The following is a 17,766-nucleotide window of genomic DNA, read 5'->3' on the forward strand; positions in this document are numbered from 1 at the left end:
ATTAAATCAAAATCTCTTAGGGTGATGCCCAGACATGATGTTTTATCAAATAACCCCAAGTGATTTTATGTGCATGCAACCAGATTTGAGAAGTACCCTCTCCCATCCTCCTTCTTACCTCAAGGAGATTTGCGTTAGAGCGTCCAGTTCTAAAATATTGTAGGTACCAGAGGGCTTGAAGCCACTGACCCAGGATAATCACATGCCTACTGCACCATCAAGATCCAAGCAAGAATGCAGAACCAACTCTGGTAATTTAACACCAGGAAGTTAATGTACAGAATTGGTTACACAGGTCATGGAATTGTAGAGAAGACAAACAAGGGATCAGTAACAGATGGAAACCACAACCGTGCCTAGACTGGAGGGACAAGGCAAAGGGGTGGTTTTTACTGGAGCCTAGGAGGTGGGCCACATATGGAGGCTGGAATGATGGCAGTCCTGTTGTGTGGGCACTGGAGCCGTGAGAAGGCGCTCTCACTCATCACCAGGACTGAAGGAAAGCAGACAAACAATTTGGCTTCACGTTACTTGACACAGGAAGCCTGAGAATTGCAACTGCAAAGGTCACTTCCCTTGTGGATGCTGAGCAGAGAGAGGGAAGGGCAGCAAATGCTGCTGAGAACATGCAGGCCCGGCACCGGCACCGGCACCGGCACCAGCACCAGCACCAGCACCAGCACCAGCCCCCAGACTGACATCTGTGCCGCTAGAAAGCTTGGGGTGGAGGTGGGCTATGGGAAACTAAGGCAAAGATCCTATATTCAAAGCTATGGCCCTGCCCCCTTCAGCTAGAACTATCCTGAGGACAGTTTGGGGTGTAGAACTGGAACCTGGGACAGAGGTCAGGACAGAAGGGGCACATGTGATGATCATTTTGCCCAAGTCAGTGAGCAAAGTATTGAATGGGGTGAAATTCCTGAGAGATTGTAAAAGGAGACAAGAATAAGACCTCTTATATTTGTATGACTGTTTATAATTTTTTTCTTATCTCTTTTGATCTTAGAGACATCTAATAGCTTTGAGAAGATAGGCTGGTGTTTTACTTACCTGTGTATAAACACTGGAAAATTTAATAAATTTATAACATCTTTGCTTTTTCTTATCAATTTCTTTCTTATCTTAAAAATTCTTTTTAATTGTATAGAAGGTGCTCTGAGTCTGGACCTCAATATTTATGAAACTTGGAGGCTAAAAACGAGGACAGAAAACTTCTAGAAATCTGCTTCTTGAGATACTAAGGATTGAATTTGCTAACTGTTATAAATACTTAAGTGCTATTCTTTGCCATGCGTCATAGTACTGTCTTCTGAATCTCCACTCAGCTCTGTATCAGTAGTATGCATTCATTTTAAATGTAAAAACTCATCTATGCTGGCTTTTTTAAACTAGAAAAATGAATGAATTATTATAATGAATATAGTAGCATTTCAGTTCAGTTGTCAGCTATGATTCACATAGGTTTCACCATAACTCATAATGTCTGCATAAAATATTCAGATAAGCATATTACAGTGTTACGTATTATATAGAAAAAAAATCATTTGAACTGAATCAGTCTGTTTACGTCTTCCAGACTAGTGATGTGTTAATATTTAATATTGTAAACAATGCACTCTCTTGACACAGGCAGTATAATAAAAGAATAAAATATTAGGTGATGCCCCAGTTAAAGTAAAATGTAGTTCTCCCAGAGCAATTAAGTTGTGTTTAGCAGAAAAAATATATATTTTACACTGCTTCAGTTTTTAATTAAAATTAAATAAAATTTAAAATTTATTTTTTAATCGCACTGGTGACATTTTAACTGTTCAAGACCCACATGCATTATATGGCTACCATGCTGGACAGCACACCTTTAAGCTCGGGCTAGAGGTAAACTCAGGAGCAGCAGCAATCTTCTCCATCTCGTTCATTCTTTATTCCCAGGGCCTAGCAGAGCCTGGCACACAGTAGGAGTTCAGTGACAATTTGTCCCATTAAAATGAAATGATGAATTTGGCACAGTCACTGGTACTTAGGAGGCGTCTGTTGAAGGACCGATTGAACGAATGATGTGGCCTTTGCTCACTCACCCAGCGGTGAGCTGGGCTTTGGGCAGCCGTGGCCCTTTAGTGAGGCCACTGTGCACTGGTGGCTCAGAAAGGCAGAGAATGTCCGCCTTGTGGCTGCGTTCCAGACAGTCATGAGAGCTCCGCTAACTGGTGGCGCCCAGCGTCCAGCCTCTCTCACTGAATTCAGGGGGAAAAAAATCAATCAAGATGTCAGGGTTTCAAACCCTGAAAAAGTACTCTGATGGTTAGAGCATAGGGAGATTTGATATTTGGGGGCAAAAATAAGAAGCATCCTGTTAAACTTGGAACCTAGATGAGGTCTTGGCTTCGAGGTGGGGAAGATGTGTGAGAAATCTTCCACTGCAGAGCGCCCCCATCAACCCCAACCACATCCCCCCTCAGTTCTGTTTCAGAGAGATTTTCCTTGGCTAAAACACTACAGAACCCACAACTTCTCCAGAATAGCACATTGAATCAGATCTGGGATAAAAATAAGGATGTAAAAAACAAGAGTGGCAGATTTCAAAGCAGCATTCAGCAGGTGACATTTCCTCTTGGATATATACATATATATATATATAATTTATTTATATAAAAGATTATATATATACACACATATTTATGTATATATATAAAAGATTGGGTGATCATCCAGATTTTAAGATAAAGGATAAAATGCAAACTGAAACTCCACAAAGTTGCAAAGTGAAATGTTACTCTTTTAGATTAGGGTTAATTTTGAAGCAGCCCACCACGTGGCAGGCAGACCCTGCAGAGTCAGGACAATGGGAGGAGTCAACACAGCTCCCCTATGTGAAGCCAGCACAGCAAAGCAAAGGGGAGACCATGGCTTTGAGTGGCTCCCTGGCTCAGCCTACAAATGGCTATGGGCATCTGGCTCCTTGGGACACCTTCCTTGCTTTCGCTGCCTTTTTTATTATGGTAAAATATACATAATGTAAAATGTAATATTTTGACCATTTAAAGTGTGCATTCACAATGCTCTGCAACTATCGCTGTCATCTAACTGCAGACCATTTTCATCATCCTGAAAGGAAACCCATACCCATTAAGCACTCGCTCCCATTTCCCCTTGACCCCCAGCCCCCGACAACCACTAATCTGCTTTCTGCCCCTGTGGATTTGCCTCTTTTGGACATTTTATATAAATGGAATCATGGAATATGTGGCCTTTTGCATCTGGCTTCTTTCATTTAGCATAATGTTTTCAGGGTCCATCCATGGTGTAGCCTGTATCTTCCTTGTTTTTTGGTGACCTTGAGAGACTTCCTGGCATAGTAACAAAAGGCCTGATATAAGAGCCATGCAGACTGATAAAGGTGAATTCCAGGCTTCTTTGAGTTTCAATTTCTTGAGCAACGAAATGAGAATGTTCTGAGATGTACACCTCAGGAATCCTTGGGAGAGTTCATTTGCTAATAATGAATTCTTCATTTGCTAACTTAGCAAATATTAATGGAGCCGGCCAAGGCTTTGGGAATACATTGGTGAACAGCACCAGGTAAGTTCTTTGCCCTTGTGGTACTTGGTTCTTGTGGGAGAAATAGATAAGAAGCACAGAACAAATAAATACAATAGGAAGAAGACTGGGTGCGGTGTAATTGTCTGGGAGTAGGAAAGGGCTGCTCTTAACAGCCTGGTGAAGCCAAGATTTCTTGAAAGGAGTTGTCATTTGAGCTGACATCTGCGAAATGGAATGAGCCAGCGAGTGGAGATCTGAGGGAACAGAGACTGCTCTAGGCAAAAGAACAGTAAGAGCTCAGGCCCTGAGTGGAGAAGAGTTTGGCACAATCATGGACTGGAAAGAAGGCCAACGTGGCTGACACTGGGTGAGAGGTGGAAGAAATGATGTGCGCTTGCAAAGGTGAGCAGGGGCTAGATCTTGCGGTGGTGTGTCAACATGGGAGGGTTTCAGCTAAAGGAGAGACGTCTTGTAATTTACAGTCAGAAGGGCATTCTGGCAGCCGTGTGGAAGCTGGGGAGAGTATGAGCAGAAGCTGGAAGGCCAGTAAGGAAGTGTTCATATTCGTCCATGTGAAAAATAGGTGGTTTGGTGACTTGAGCTAGGACGGAACTAAGTTGTAAAGAAATAAAGAGCTGAGATAGCCTAGGGAGGAGGTTAGTGTGAAAGATTAAATCAGTAGAAATAAACAGAACAAGTGAAATAAAAATTTTAAAAATGTATGCAAAATGCCTAACAGCCTAGGACAGAGCTGGTATTTAACTCATGTTCCCTCCTTCACGCCCACCTACACATCCCTGTGCACACACTGAGAAACCTTGGTGGCTCTTTAACAAAGCCTATTATGAGTCTCATCCTCATCTGGATTTTTCTGTTGTCAGGAATGAGTGGGAACTGCATATGGATATGTCTGTGATTTTCATGGGATAAAGAGAGTGTAAGCTACCATTCTCTTTTCGACTAGACCGCTTGGCCTCTTACGGCAGCCTTGGCCTTCAGCAGGTGATGGAGATGGTGTATTGTGTGATGAAGCATTTGGCCCTGGGCTTAGGAGAGGAGGTGCATGCAAGCCAGTGGGAGAGGTATTCTCTCCCTTTGCAGCTGCTAGAGCCCAGTCTGAAGGGAATTCCCTTCCTCCTCTCTGTTTGTCCTTCCCGAGTTTGCAGCATGTTGTGATCTATGGTTTAATTTTCTGAGCAGTACCACTCATCTTTGTGGCCACTACCACTGGCGCACAGAGGGCACTTATTAATATCTAAACTATCAATGAGTGAGTAACAGAAGACACCAGTGCTGCTTGGCTTGGAGCAGAGAATCTTCTTGGGTTACAGAATAACCTGTGAGGTTTCCTCTTCTGTGATCAAAATAGCATATACTCAAAGGATTGTGAGGATTTAGAGTGATCATGTGTGTAATTTACTTAGCACAGTGCCTGGCGGCATACCTCTTCAGGGGAAAGGCTAAGGGAGTAAACCCCGACAGAAAATCCGGAGCCGGAGTCCCTAAGGCGGTTTGACATTGTAGTCAACACCGGCAACTCCTGCGGCGCACCTGAAGCCAAGCTGTATTGACTTTGTCTTTCCCTTGGACCCTTCAGCTGCGAAGAGAGGGGGGGTCTGCTGCATGGGCAACAGCAGACCCTCCATATCACCCTGCCCAGGCTCTGTAGCTTCAGTTTCACTGGAGAGGACACTCCAGCGTCATCGCAAGATGTCGACTCAACACGGGAGGAGACAGATACCGGTTATAAGCTCATCCGATTGGCAAAGGAAACAAGCGCCAGGGGTCTCCTCTGACGGTGGGAGAGGTCATCGCACCTCACTGGACAGCTACCGTCTCGCCATGGCTCGCCTGCACCACTGGGTGCGTGGGAATCAGAGAGGCGCCTCTCGAAAAGTGGGCCACAAAACACCCGCACCAGTTAATTCCAAGCAAACAACAAGAAAGAAGCCTCCGGCTCTTCGCCTCGCTAGCTGGAACATCAGGACCATGTGCCCCGGACTTACTGCAGACCTTCCGTGGATCAATGGTGCCAGGAAAACCGCTGTCATCGACAGGGAACTGGCACGACTAAACATCGACATTGCGGCTCTACAGGAGACCCGGTTGGCCGACAACGGAACTATCAGAGAAACCAACTACACCTTCTACTGGCAAGGGAAGTCTCCGGACCAACCAAGACAGCACGGTGTTGGGTTCGCTGTGAAGAACACGCTTGTTAACTCCATAGAGCCACCCACAGGAGGCACAGAGAGATTACTTACCCTCCGATTGTCAACAACTTTCGGCCCAGTCAGCATTCTTAGCGCGTACGCCCCAACCCTCTGCGCCACCATCGAAGAGAAAGAACAGTTCTACCATGCACTGGACGAAGCGTTATCCAAGATCCCCAGAAGTAACGCTCTCTATCTCCTTGGAGACTTCAACGCAAGAGTAGGAGCCGACCACATGGCCTGGCCCACCTGCCTTGGAAACTTTGGGAGAGGAAAGATCAATGAGAATGGTCAGCGACTGCTTGAGCTTTCGTGTCACCACGGCCTGTGCGTGACAAACACATTCTTCAAGTGCAAAGAGATCCACCAGGTGTCATGGAGGCACCCCCGCTCCCGCCATTGGCACCAGCTTGACCTCGTCATCACCAGAAGAACGGATATTGGCAGCACCCTCCTCACCCGCAGCTACCACAGTGCAGACTGCAACACGGACCATGCCCTCGTGGTAAGCAAGGTGCGCATAATGCCGAAGAGGTTGCACCACTCCAAGATGAAGGGTCGCCCACGCATCAACACCAGTTGTGCCAGCAACCCAGTTAAGACCCAGCAATTCATCAACAAGATGGAAGATGCACTCGGCGAGGGAATGGCGGCAGACGACATTATCGAATCCAATTGGTCACGTCTCCGCGACGCCATATACAACTCCGCCATTATTGCTTACGGGAAGAAAGAGCGGAAGAACGCTGACTGGTACGAGGCTCACTGGGAAGAAATGGAACCCGTGATCAAGGCTAAGAGGAAGGCCCTACTGGCTTACAAGGCCACGCCCACTCCCAGTACACTTCAAGCTCTACGGGCTGCCAGGAACAAAGTCCAGAAGACCGCCCGCCACTGTGCCAACACCTATTGGCTAAACCTGTGCAGAAGCATTCAGGAAGCCGCCGATATAGGCAACGCACGAGGAATGTATGAGGGTATCAAGAAGGCAACAGGCCCAATCCCCTCCAAGATCACCCCCCTTAAGTCCAAGACAGGTGAGGTCATCACTGACCAGGAACAGCAAATGCGGCGGTGGACCGAGCACTACCTCGAGCTGTACGCAACGAAGAACACCGTAACAGACACTGCTCTTAACGCCATCCCAGACCTACCAGTCATGGAGGAGCTAGACACCCCACCTACTGCAGCAGAGCTCGGCAAAGCCATCGACCGCCTCGCTTGCGGGAAAGCACCAGGAAGCGACGGAATCCCTCCAGAAATCCTAAAGAGCGGGAAACCAGTCCTGCTACAGCCGCTCCACCATCTACTCTGTCGCTGCTGGAAGGAGGGATATGAGAGACGCCAACATTATCACCATGTACAAGAACAAAGGAGACCGCAGTGACTGCAACAACTACCGGGGCATCTCTCTCCTCAGCGTTGTCGGCAAAGTATTCGCCCGGGTCGCTCTTGCCCGCCTGCAGACCCTTGCTTCCCGCGTCTACCCAGAGTCCCAGTGTGGCTTCAGAGCTGGCCGATCAACAGTGGACATGATCTTCTCCCTACGCCAGCTGCAGGAGAAGTGTCACGAGCAGCATAAACCACTCTACCTCGCCTTTATCGACCTCACGAAGGCGTTTGATCTGGTCAGTCGAAGCGGACTCTTCAGCTTGCTACGGAAGATTGGCTGTCCACCACATCTGCTTGCTGTGGTCATGTCCTTTCACGACAACATGCACAGCACGGTGTCCTACAACGGCGCAACCTCTGAGGCCTTCCCAGTCAGCAGCGGAGTAAAGCAGGGCTGCGTCCTCGCGCCTACGCTGTTCGGAATCTTCTTCTCCATGCTCCTCCAATACGCCTTTAAGGACTGCAGCGAGGGTGTCTTCATTCACACCAGATCCGATGGCAAGCTCTACAACCTGGCCCGTCTACGAGCCAAGACCAAAGTCAAAGAGGTGCTCATCCGTGAGATGCTCTTCGCCGACGACGCAGCTTTGACATCACACTCCGAAGAGGGACTCCAGCAGCTAGTCACTTGCCTTTCCCACGCATGCAAGGAGTTCGGACTAGCCATCAGCCTGACGAAGACGAATGTTATGGCTCAAGGCACGGGGACTCCCCCATGCATCACCATCGACGGGTACACCCTGGAGGTTGTCAACGACTTCACTTACCTCGGGTCCACCATCTCGAGCTCTCTGTCAGTCGACTTGGAGGTCAACCGGAGAATCGCCAGGGCAGCCACAGTTATGGCCAGACTGAACCGGCGAGCGTGGAACAATTCCAGCCTCACTGAGAAAACCAGACTGCGCATCTACCAAGCCTGCGTACTCAGCACTCTCCTCTATGGCAGCGAGACGTGGACCACCTACGCAAGGCACGAAAGGAAACTCAACAGCTTCCACATGAGGTGCCTGCGACGCGTCCTGCATGTCACCTGGCAAGATAAGGTTCCCAACACCGAGGTGCTGAAGCGAGCCAATATGAGCAGTTTGCATGCAGTTCTTAGTGAGAGACGCCTCAGGTGGCTCGGCCATGTCAAAAGAATGGATGCAGGCCGTATCCCCAAAGACCTCCTCTACGGCGAGCTAGCAGAAGGCAAGAGGATGACAGGGCACCCAAAACTGCGGTTCAAAGACATCTGCAAAAAGGACATGACACAATGCTCCATCAATCTCAACACATGGGAAGTTCAAGCAGACGACCGCCTAGCCTGGAGGCTCGCGGTCAGGCAAGGTACGTCACGTGCAGAGGCTGCGCGCAACGAGGAGGCGGCCCAGAAAAGATCGAGGCGGAAGCAGCGTCAACAGCAGCAACAACGGCCATCTGCCTTCACCTGTAACAAGTGTGGCAGGGATTGTCACTCCCGAGTCGGACTGCACAGCCATTCTCGGCGGTGCAGATAGACTCTCAAGAAGCTATGCCATCGTCTCTCGAGACGGACGGCTGCCGACGCCGACGCCGATGCCGCCTGGCACATAACAAGCAGTTTGCTATTAGTCCTATTATTAGGGGTCTGCTTTCTGTGGCTTCTTCTTTTGGAGTTGCTATATATAAATGGGCCACAGAGACTCCTTTTGGGGCCCTGGATTATTAGGGGAATGTGGGCCAATCTCCAGGAAAGAAGGGCCCATGTCCCCGAAAAGGCTCTCCAATTCTCACGGTCACTAAGGACTTGAAAGTGGAATTAATAAAGTGCCTTAGGTTTACTGCCAGGTCCTTTATAGGCTGATTTTCTGTGTGTTGTGTACCAGATGAGACATAAGGGATTGCAAATGCAAATGGAAAGTGGGATACTGTTAGCCAGGGCCAATATAAATATGTTTGTGGGGGAGGGCAGAACAAAGGCCTGAAGGTCAGATGTTGACAGAAACCATGTTATTGTTTAATATATGACTTCATCCTAGTAAAAATGATAGTTCCCCCAGGCCTGCCAGGGAATGGAAGAGCTGGGTTCTCTGTACCTACACACAGCAGGAACCTCAGGGGGGCTGGCAGCCTGCATGTAACCTTGACCCAGCCCCTGCCCCAAACCCTCATGGTGTGTCAGAGGGGGGAGGGCTTAGTAGATGGCGCTCATCCTGAAGTTTGGAGCCCGGCTTTGCCAGGCACCAGACTCAGCAGACATCTCCACTGGGAGACTCAGTTCTCCATTCTCCCTAATATAAATTCAGAAAACGACTGAGTCCCCATGGAATACTTGTGATGAATAAACAAGACAAATAAGACAGACAAGATTGAAAAGCAGTGCCGACTTAAAAAGAGCCTTTGGTACCTGCACTAATCCCACCTGCCCGTGTGTGCCCTTCTTGGCCCAACACAGAAAAACACCGCATGTCCCGGCTCCTTCTCCAGCCTCTCCCCTCCTCCCCGTGTCCTCGCTTGGCTTAGCCAACCTCCGTTAGGTAAAGCTGCTTTATTTCATTAGGCCCTCTGTATAGTGCGTAAAGGTTGCTGGGCTAAGAAAGTGGAAGGCCAGGAAGGCCTAAGAACACATTAGCCACTTAAGTCCTTATTCTTGCCCAGCCAGCCGCGAGATCGCAGCTGCTCCTCTGCCTGCCCCTCCCCCTCCGTCTTCCCCATTAGTTTATCCATTTCCTCCATCATGAATGGAAAGAAGGAAGCACGAGGCTTTCGTGGCACAGGCAGAACCTCTGTGAGCACCAAGTGGAAATACTGAAGCAGTGAGCTGAAGCATTTGTTCAGTGTCATGAACACGGGGGCCCAGGAACTGGACTTGGTGAAGCTTTCCAGTTTGCCACTCTCCTTCCATTTTCTTCTCCTGAAAGTTTCCACTGGAAATTCCCCAGCTTTGGTTTGAGTGCTTGGCTCTGTAATCTTGGAGACATTCAGCATACACCCCACAATTAAGACTTTGCAACTCCGCGCAGTGTTTCTTAAGAGAAAGTTGGATGCAATTACATCATTTGAAGATGGATTAGCCTGCCGTCTGCACAATATTAAGAAAAATCACATTGGCAAATGACGGGGCCTCTTTGAAGCGTTCTGAAGGAAAGCCACTAATGAGCTCTATGCTGGGTTTCCCCCCTGTTCCCAAAGGGTTAACACAATTTGTGGGAAAGGAAAAAAATTCCCTGTGGTATTAAAATGCTGTGTCAGAGATTTGTAAGCTCTCCTTTGTAGCTCAGGCCTGGCTCACTTCTGTTGAGATCAGGTTAATAAGTGCTCTGTTGCTGCCTGGCAGTTCCTAATGGGGTTTCAAGTCTGGTGCCTGACCAGCGAAGAGCAGTTATTATCATTATTATTAAAGTGCTGAGGAATTTGATTCAATAAGGTAAGGGACATCTGTTGTTCTTGCTTGTCCAGTGTCCATTCCTCCTTCTTTTGACAAGAGCAGCTTGCTTCTCCTTTGGGAGAAACTGCCCCTCGTCCACTCTCAGGCTCGGTGGGGCTGGCCCTGCACCCAGACTGGAGGGACCACATGACCAGGCAGCTCAGCGGTTGTCTTTGAGAATCTCACCCTGCCCCGAGCCACTGGACTTGCCAGTTACACGCGCCTTTATAAACACCTCTTTCCTCTACTCCCTACCCGTGTTTTTGTTTGCTTGTTTTCATCTTCTGCCTGGTGGAGTTAGGTTTTCTGTTGTCTACAACTAAGAATCCTGATTAATACAAAATTAAAGGAACATACTATATACTAGGCACTCTGAAGGGATGAAAAAGAAACTGTCTTATTCTTCGGAACCACCAACCTTAGAGAGTCAAGTCTTAGGTACATTAACTATTTAAAAGATTAAACAATGTGAAGTATAATTAAAGAAGATAGAAAATATGTTCTTTGGGAAGTCAAAAGAGAAAGAAAGTGATGTGGGTGGTGGGGCTTCCTGGCAGAGGCTGAACTTGAATTGGGTCCTAAAGGACGGGGAAGCTTCGATGACCCCAACAGATTTCGTGCTCTGCACAGGGCACCGGGAGAACTTGGTTAAAAGGAAGATCTGCTGTGAATATGTGAGAAGTGGATTTTGACATATGGTCAGTGCAGATACCAGAGCACTTCAAATCCCAAGATGAAAAGTTTGAAATTAGCTGGATAGTGCCCCATTGTAGGTTAATATTCAGGTGGGGGAAATCCACGCCAGATCGTACTGCCATTTTTGGCAACTATATGGCACCATATATGTCTCACGGACCTTGGCTGTAGCACTTAATCACTGAGTGACAGTGGGTGAGTTTATTTTTTAACCTCTCTGAATCTGTTTTCTCATCTGCACAATGGAGGTAATAATAGCTCGACACTCAGGGTGTATGTGAGGATAAGCTGAGATAAACCTGTGTAGGAGCACTTAGAACAGTACCTGGCACATGATAATCATAGTAGCTAATATCTAGTGAGTGCTTACTGGTGTCGCCGGGCACTGTGCTCAGCACCTGGAGTGCCTCACCTCATTAATCCTCCCAATAGCCAGGACTTCAGAAATGTTTGCTAAATCTGATTTGGGGCAACATTTTCATTCCTGTGCTTAATCAAACAATTGGCCTTATCGGAACTCAGATTCACTGTCCAATGAGATCTGAGTGTATTACCAGAACATTCTCAGGATGTGGAGGTTATAAGTCCTGATTGCTTAATACACATCTTAAAATTCTTTAAATTTAATATAGCCACCCTACAGAATGTTCAGCAAGTAGATTAAAAGAAAAAAAATGTAGCTACAACCCCACTACCTACAACTCAGGCATGATTTCTTAATTAAGAGTGAGGGTATCTGCGTCTGGTTTTGCCAGTTATCCACAAGTGTGATCTTAGACAAGTTAGTTACTTTATCTTCTGTCAGCCCTGGATCTCTCATCCACCCTATGGGATGTCGATGTTGTTTTATAGAACACCTGGCACATATACACACTAATAAGTGTTATTAGTGCCCTTCAGTCATATCCCCCCTACATCTTCCACAGGGTTGCAATAAATGTGCATGTACAAGTGCTTTCATCTTTTTTCACTTAATATTATACCTTAGGTATTTTCCACATAGTAACATAATCTCCCTATCTCTCATTACTAATGTATATATCCTCCAGACTAAAATCATTGTAATTTATCAACCCCCCCCCTTTTTTTAAACATTTATCAATAATGCTGTACTGAGGAGGAAAAATGGGGGGGAAAGTGGGACAACTGTAATAGAAAAAAATTAAATAACTCAAAAACTAAAAAAAATAATTCTGTACTTTCCACTTCAGCCCATACAATGTATGGTTCTTTCTAAGAGTTCTAGTCTCTGTGCACTCTCCCTTCGAGCTCAGATTATGATTCTGCCCATATCTTTGCAGAATGTGGGGAGAATGAGTGACACCCAAATTAGCAAAGACCTTTGACAGCCTGTGGATTATGCGGGTTTGATGGAATGCCACAGGAAGAGATGATTGTCATTATTTTCCATCAGTGAATTCCCTCTGGGGTGATCACCTGTGCCTCCTCCTCCAGGTGGCTTTATTGTGAGTCTTGAGTGTCCGCTCAGCTTCCCTGCCTTCTGGCTGAGAGAGCACGGGGAATCCCAGTACCTTTTAGCTGGAAGTTATTCCCTGGTTTCCTGAATCTTACTTCTTGGAGCGGGATGGATTCTGCAGAACAATTTGGGGCTGTCTTCCTGTTGCAAATCAAACCTCAGCCTCTTCTTTGGGTCCTTAGAGGAAGGGTTCCCTGAATACTTTGAAATCGGACCCTCCTGCATACACCTGGAGTTACCAGTAAGCCTCCCTGGCAGATCCCCTGGCTGAGGGACACACAAAGCAAGGGCAAAGGTGAGCTTTTCATTTCTTTCCCAGGCCCAGAAATTCCTTTGAAATCTTTATTATCTGCACCATCAGGAATCATGCAAACAGCTTGAGGAAATCCTAAAATTGTGTTTGCTCCAGATAAGCATTTGGGTCAAAGGAAAGATCTCTGCATTTGCATGCCTTCCCGATGGACAGTCTTGTCTCAGTTTAGAAAAGGTCACAAGGAACAGAAAATGGCATTTAGCATTTATTCAGTACATTGAGAAATAGTTTCTAAAGGGTGAATAGCAAAGAAAAACACCCTAAAGCAGTGTCACTATCCCAGAAATCTCAGACCCCGTGGACATTTGGAGTGAATAGTGAAATTCATGAGCTATCTGATATTTCAAAAGCCCTACTGGCAACTATATATTATTATTATTTTTAAACAGCAGAGGACAACTAAAGTCACAAATTTATTTGTTTGCATTAATTAGAACCTTTAACTGACAGTAGTATTTTGATATATTTATGTTATTTTGATAAATTTTGGTTAACTTTTTACATGTTACAAAATATTCATTGTTTTAAAACAGTAAAGGAAACAGTTACTCTTTTACTTAATTAGCTATTAGTTAATTGAGATTATTTTAAAAGCTGTGTGACCTTGGACAAATTGATTAACTACTAAGATGGTCATTTATAAGGTGTGTGGTCATAAACAAGTTACTTAAAACTACCAGAGCCTCAGTTTGCTCATTTATAAAATAGAAATAATACCCTCTCCTCATAGGGTTTTTATAAGGAATAAAGGACACAATGTGCAAAGCACATGGTAGAGAAGCAAAGGACTGACACACCGTAAGAGTTCAATATATAAATGTTTTTTTCATAAAATCTGCCAATTATATATTAGACAAAATATTTCAAGCCCAGGTCCTTGGCAGCAGAGAGATATAACATTTTAAAAGTGTTCTTGGTGAAAAGGTCGGAGGTCAGCTCTTTGGCTTTAACGAGTGTTGGTTTACTTAAATAAAGCAATTATCAATACTATCATCAGAATGAAATGTCCACTAAGATTTATCTCCATTTCATAGCTACCAAGCAACATTTTTCTGAGTGCTTGCACACCTGGCTTAACATAGCTTTTCTCCCTGTCTCTCCGCAACTGACATTACCCCAGGTACTAAAGGCAGCGGTAAAGCTGAGGGCTGTGTCTTGGGGGAAAAAGCTGACAGGCAAGTCCTATGATCCTTGCCCAAGGGCCTGCTTTGTGAGTCGTAGCATAAATGCCGCTTTTGTTCGGGTTCAGAGCTGGCCCACAGCTGAACCCAGAGTGTCTGGCTGCTCAAGGCAACCCTGGCCTACCAAGGACAGACGCACCAGCCTGAGCCAAGAGATCACTAGGCGCCCATGATCCAGCATGGTCGTTCTTGCCACAGGGAACCAGTATCAGAGAGCGTTGATTCCCCCTTTGGCATTCTGATCCATTCCAAATTTCTTGGAGGTAAATCGGGTGTTTACCTTGGAGGTAAATCGGGGTGTTTAAAAAGGCCAGAACCATCCACATAGAACTGGTGTATTTTTGTGACTTTTAAAATGTAATAATTGCTTTGTACTCATGAAAGTGAACTGTCATTCACTCATGCATCAGATATTAATTGTGCTCCTACTAGATGCCAAGTATTATGTTAGAGACAAATAGATGGAAAGATGGCACTTCTGCCCAAAGAATCTGGTGGACTGTGGAGAAGTTGTCACCTGCTTAGACGGGTACAACATGATGTCCTGGAGACAATAATGAATATTTAAAGATAAGAAAATAATAGCCTGTCCAAGGGGCTAATAATAATAATACCTACAACTTACCAAGCATTACTCGGCCCCTCACTGTGCTAAGTACTTAGTGTATATCATCTCATTTAATTATTAAAATACACTTCTAAGACATTATGTGATTGTCTGATTATCTTCCTACCTCTCCAGAGAAGACTATGCAAAGGAGATAGCATCTGATGTTCTTTAAAAAAGAATATGTGTTTGCCAACTGGACAAGGGTGAGGTAGGGAATCCATCCAGGCACTGTAAACCAATGGTCTCCTGGAGACCTGCAGATCCCTTGGTGTGCTGGAGTGAAGGAAGTATATAGGGAGTATCCTGGTGTGAGAATGCTGATTACAGTGAATAAGAGGTGGGGTTGGGACAAAAAAGAAAGAAAGAAAGAAACGTGAGAAGCCTTCAAATGTGGAGGACAGTTAGCATAGGTAAGATGTAGAGGAAGGAGACTCAGAACTCTAGGTAGGGCTCTAGTTAGAAAAAGGGATGGCTGTGTTTGTTGGTTGGTTTTGAGATGGAAAGTCTTCATGTGTGTGTGGACTGTGAGAAGGGAAAGTGAGAGAGAAGCTAAAACCACAGGACAGAAAGAATGATTGGTGGAGGCAGGTCTTCACCCTCCTCAGACTTGAGGAAAGACAAAAAGAATAGGTGGGAGAATAGGTGTTGGGAGGGGGTCCCAGGTAGGAGGAGGCAAAAGGGAAGGATGTGATCTTGAGAGCGGTACCTGCCTAATGCCTGTTCTGTGAAGTTAAAGGTAAGTCCTTTGAGGAGAATGAAAGGTAGAGGACTTTATGTTCACCAATGAAGGAATTGAGGTTTGGAATCAGTGTTCATTGTACTTGTTAGGTGCTTGATGAAATCCCTTTGGGTCCTGAGGAAGGAGTGTGTTCAAAAGGATGAAGAAGAGAGTGACTCGTGGGGACAAAGGTGATGGCAGCTGATAAACACTTGAATGTAATGGGAATTGTTGATTGGAGTGGAGAAGAGATGAGGAAGGGAAGACTTTAACAGATGACTTCAGGATCTACTTTTAGGCATCTACGTGAGAGGGTGGACTTATTTCATGTTGTTCTAGGATACAGAACCAGGTCCAACAAGTAATCATTGCTAGGAGGCAGATCCTATCCCCCAAACCAAAAACTTACAAGTAAGTAGTGCTTGGCCAACAATGGAATAATCAGCCTTGTGAAGAGTTCCAATCATTTGTCAAGGATGTTGTGCTGGAAATTTTGTAAACTTAATTAGATGGCTTCTAAGATTCCTTTTAATACTAAGATTATATAGATATGTAACATGTAGAGTATCAAAACAGAGGGAAGCCAGTCTCGGCATTGTTTCAGGTTGTCCTGCTTTCTGAACATCAGAGTCCTGACTCTAATGCTCAATAGGGTTTATGCAGTTCAATGACTGTAGAAACAATCTTGGAATTTTTAATTCCAGGGGGATTTTTGTTAAGATTGGCAGAAGCCCTACTCAGGTGTGAGGACTATATGCAGGATATTACCTAGTTAGCAAGATGGTGTGTATATAATACCTATACTCACTATAGAGACGGTTTCCTTCTATTTCATGCCCATTCTATTTCATAACAGATCTGGAGAGGACCATTAAGTGGAGTGACTAAAGGAGGACCTTCTGTATTTATCTGATTTGGAGTCCTCTTTGCACAAGACGTTTAGTACATCTTTCGCGTTGACTTTCTTTTCATTTGCCTCTCGCTTTGGGATTGGCTGTTTACTTTTTTTTTGCAGCTATTAGTCTATTAGAGTGGTTCTCAACCAGGGGTGACTTTGACCCTCAGAGGATATTTGACAATGCCTGGAGACAGTTTTGATTGTTGTCACTGGAGAGGGGTGCTGCTGGCATCTGGTGGGTAAAGGGCAGGGTGCTACTGAACCCCTGCAATCATATGACAACCCCACCCCCACCCCCAAAATGAAGAATTATCCAGCTTAAAATGTCAATAGTGTTGATGTTGAGAAACTCTGGTCTATTTAAGTCTTTCTCCTAAATCAGCTATTACCAACACATTCTGTAAAATCCTCAATGCCTGCCTTTGTTTTCTAATTTGAAGAGTTGTTGCATGGCTGAATGCTCTGTCTCTGTGGAATGCACACCCTACCCATCACTTCCTTCATGCTCTTTGGCTCAAAAAGTCACTTCTTGGTTGGAATCCAAGCAGGAGACACATCTGTCCCTGGATAAAGTCAGCAATGCCCTGACTTTCAGAACAGCGGCATCAGGTATCTCCTAACTGCGGCAGTGCCGGGCCATTGACCCAGGTAGAGGACGAGCTGAAATACAGCTGCCTGGTGCCTGATTTTGTATACGAGTGTGTATCATCTTTAAAAGGCTGAGTGTTAAAGCTCAACCTTGAAGGATCCCTACAGTCCTCTCAAGCCAGGACAAGACCAAGACAGTGGTGCTAATGCAGTGTGACTTCAGCACACATATACACTGAGAAATTAGTAGCTGACTAATTAATCTTTTGACCCTTGGAGAGGCCCCCATACAACTCCTGCTACATGTACCTGCCCCTCTGGGTCCCAAGTCAGGCTGAAGTGTTCAGGGAATTCGAGCATAAATAAGCCCTTGGTACAATGGTTCCAACCTTCATAATGCCGTGACCCTTTAATACAGTTCCTCCTGTTGTGGTGACCCCCAACCATAAAATTATTTTTGTTGCTACTTCATAACTGTAATTTTGCTACTGTTATGAATCGTAATGTAAAATATCTGATATGCAGGATGTATTTTCATTATTACAAATTGAACATAATTAAAGCATAGTGATTAATCACAAAAACAATTTGTAATTATATATGTGTTTTCTGATGGTCTTAGGTGACCCCTGTGAAAGGGTCATTCAACACCCAAAGGGGTCGCGACCCACAGGTTGAGAACCACTACCTTAGTAGCTTCCAGATCTTCTCTCCCCTGGCAAATCCTAGGAGAGCATCCCTTCATGACCCAGTAT

The 17,766-nt window shown here is 45.6% G+C and overlaps 1 protein-coding gene across 1 annotated transcript in view; it reads left to right on the top strand.

Moving 5' to 3' along the window:
- The window catches only part of ROR1 (ROR family WNT receptor 1), a 167,989-nt gene that overhangs the window by 49,872 nt on the left and 100,351 nt on the right, over nt 1–17,766 (top strand). The gene's annotated exons all lie outside the window — the stretch shown is intronic.

The sequence above is a fragment of the Furipterus horrens genome, unplaced genomic scaffold, assembly GCF_987537825.1.
Source record: "Furipterus horrens unplaced genomic scaffold, mFurHor1.1.pri manual_scaffold_3, whole genome shotgun sequence".
Taxonomy (NCBI): Eukaryota; Metazoa; Chordata; class Mammalia; order Chiroptera; family Furipteridae; genus Furipterus; species Furipterus horrens.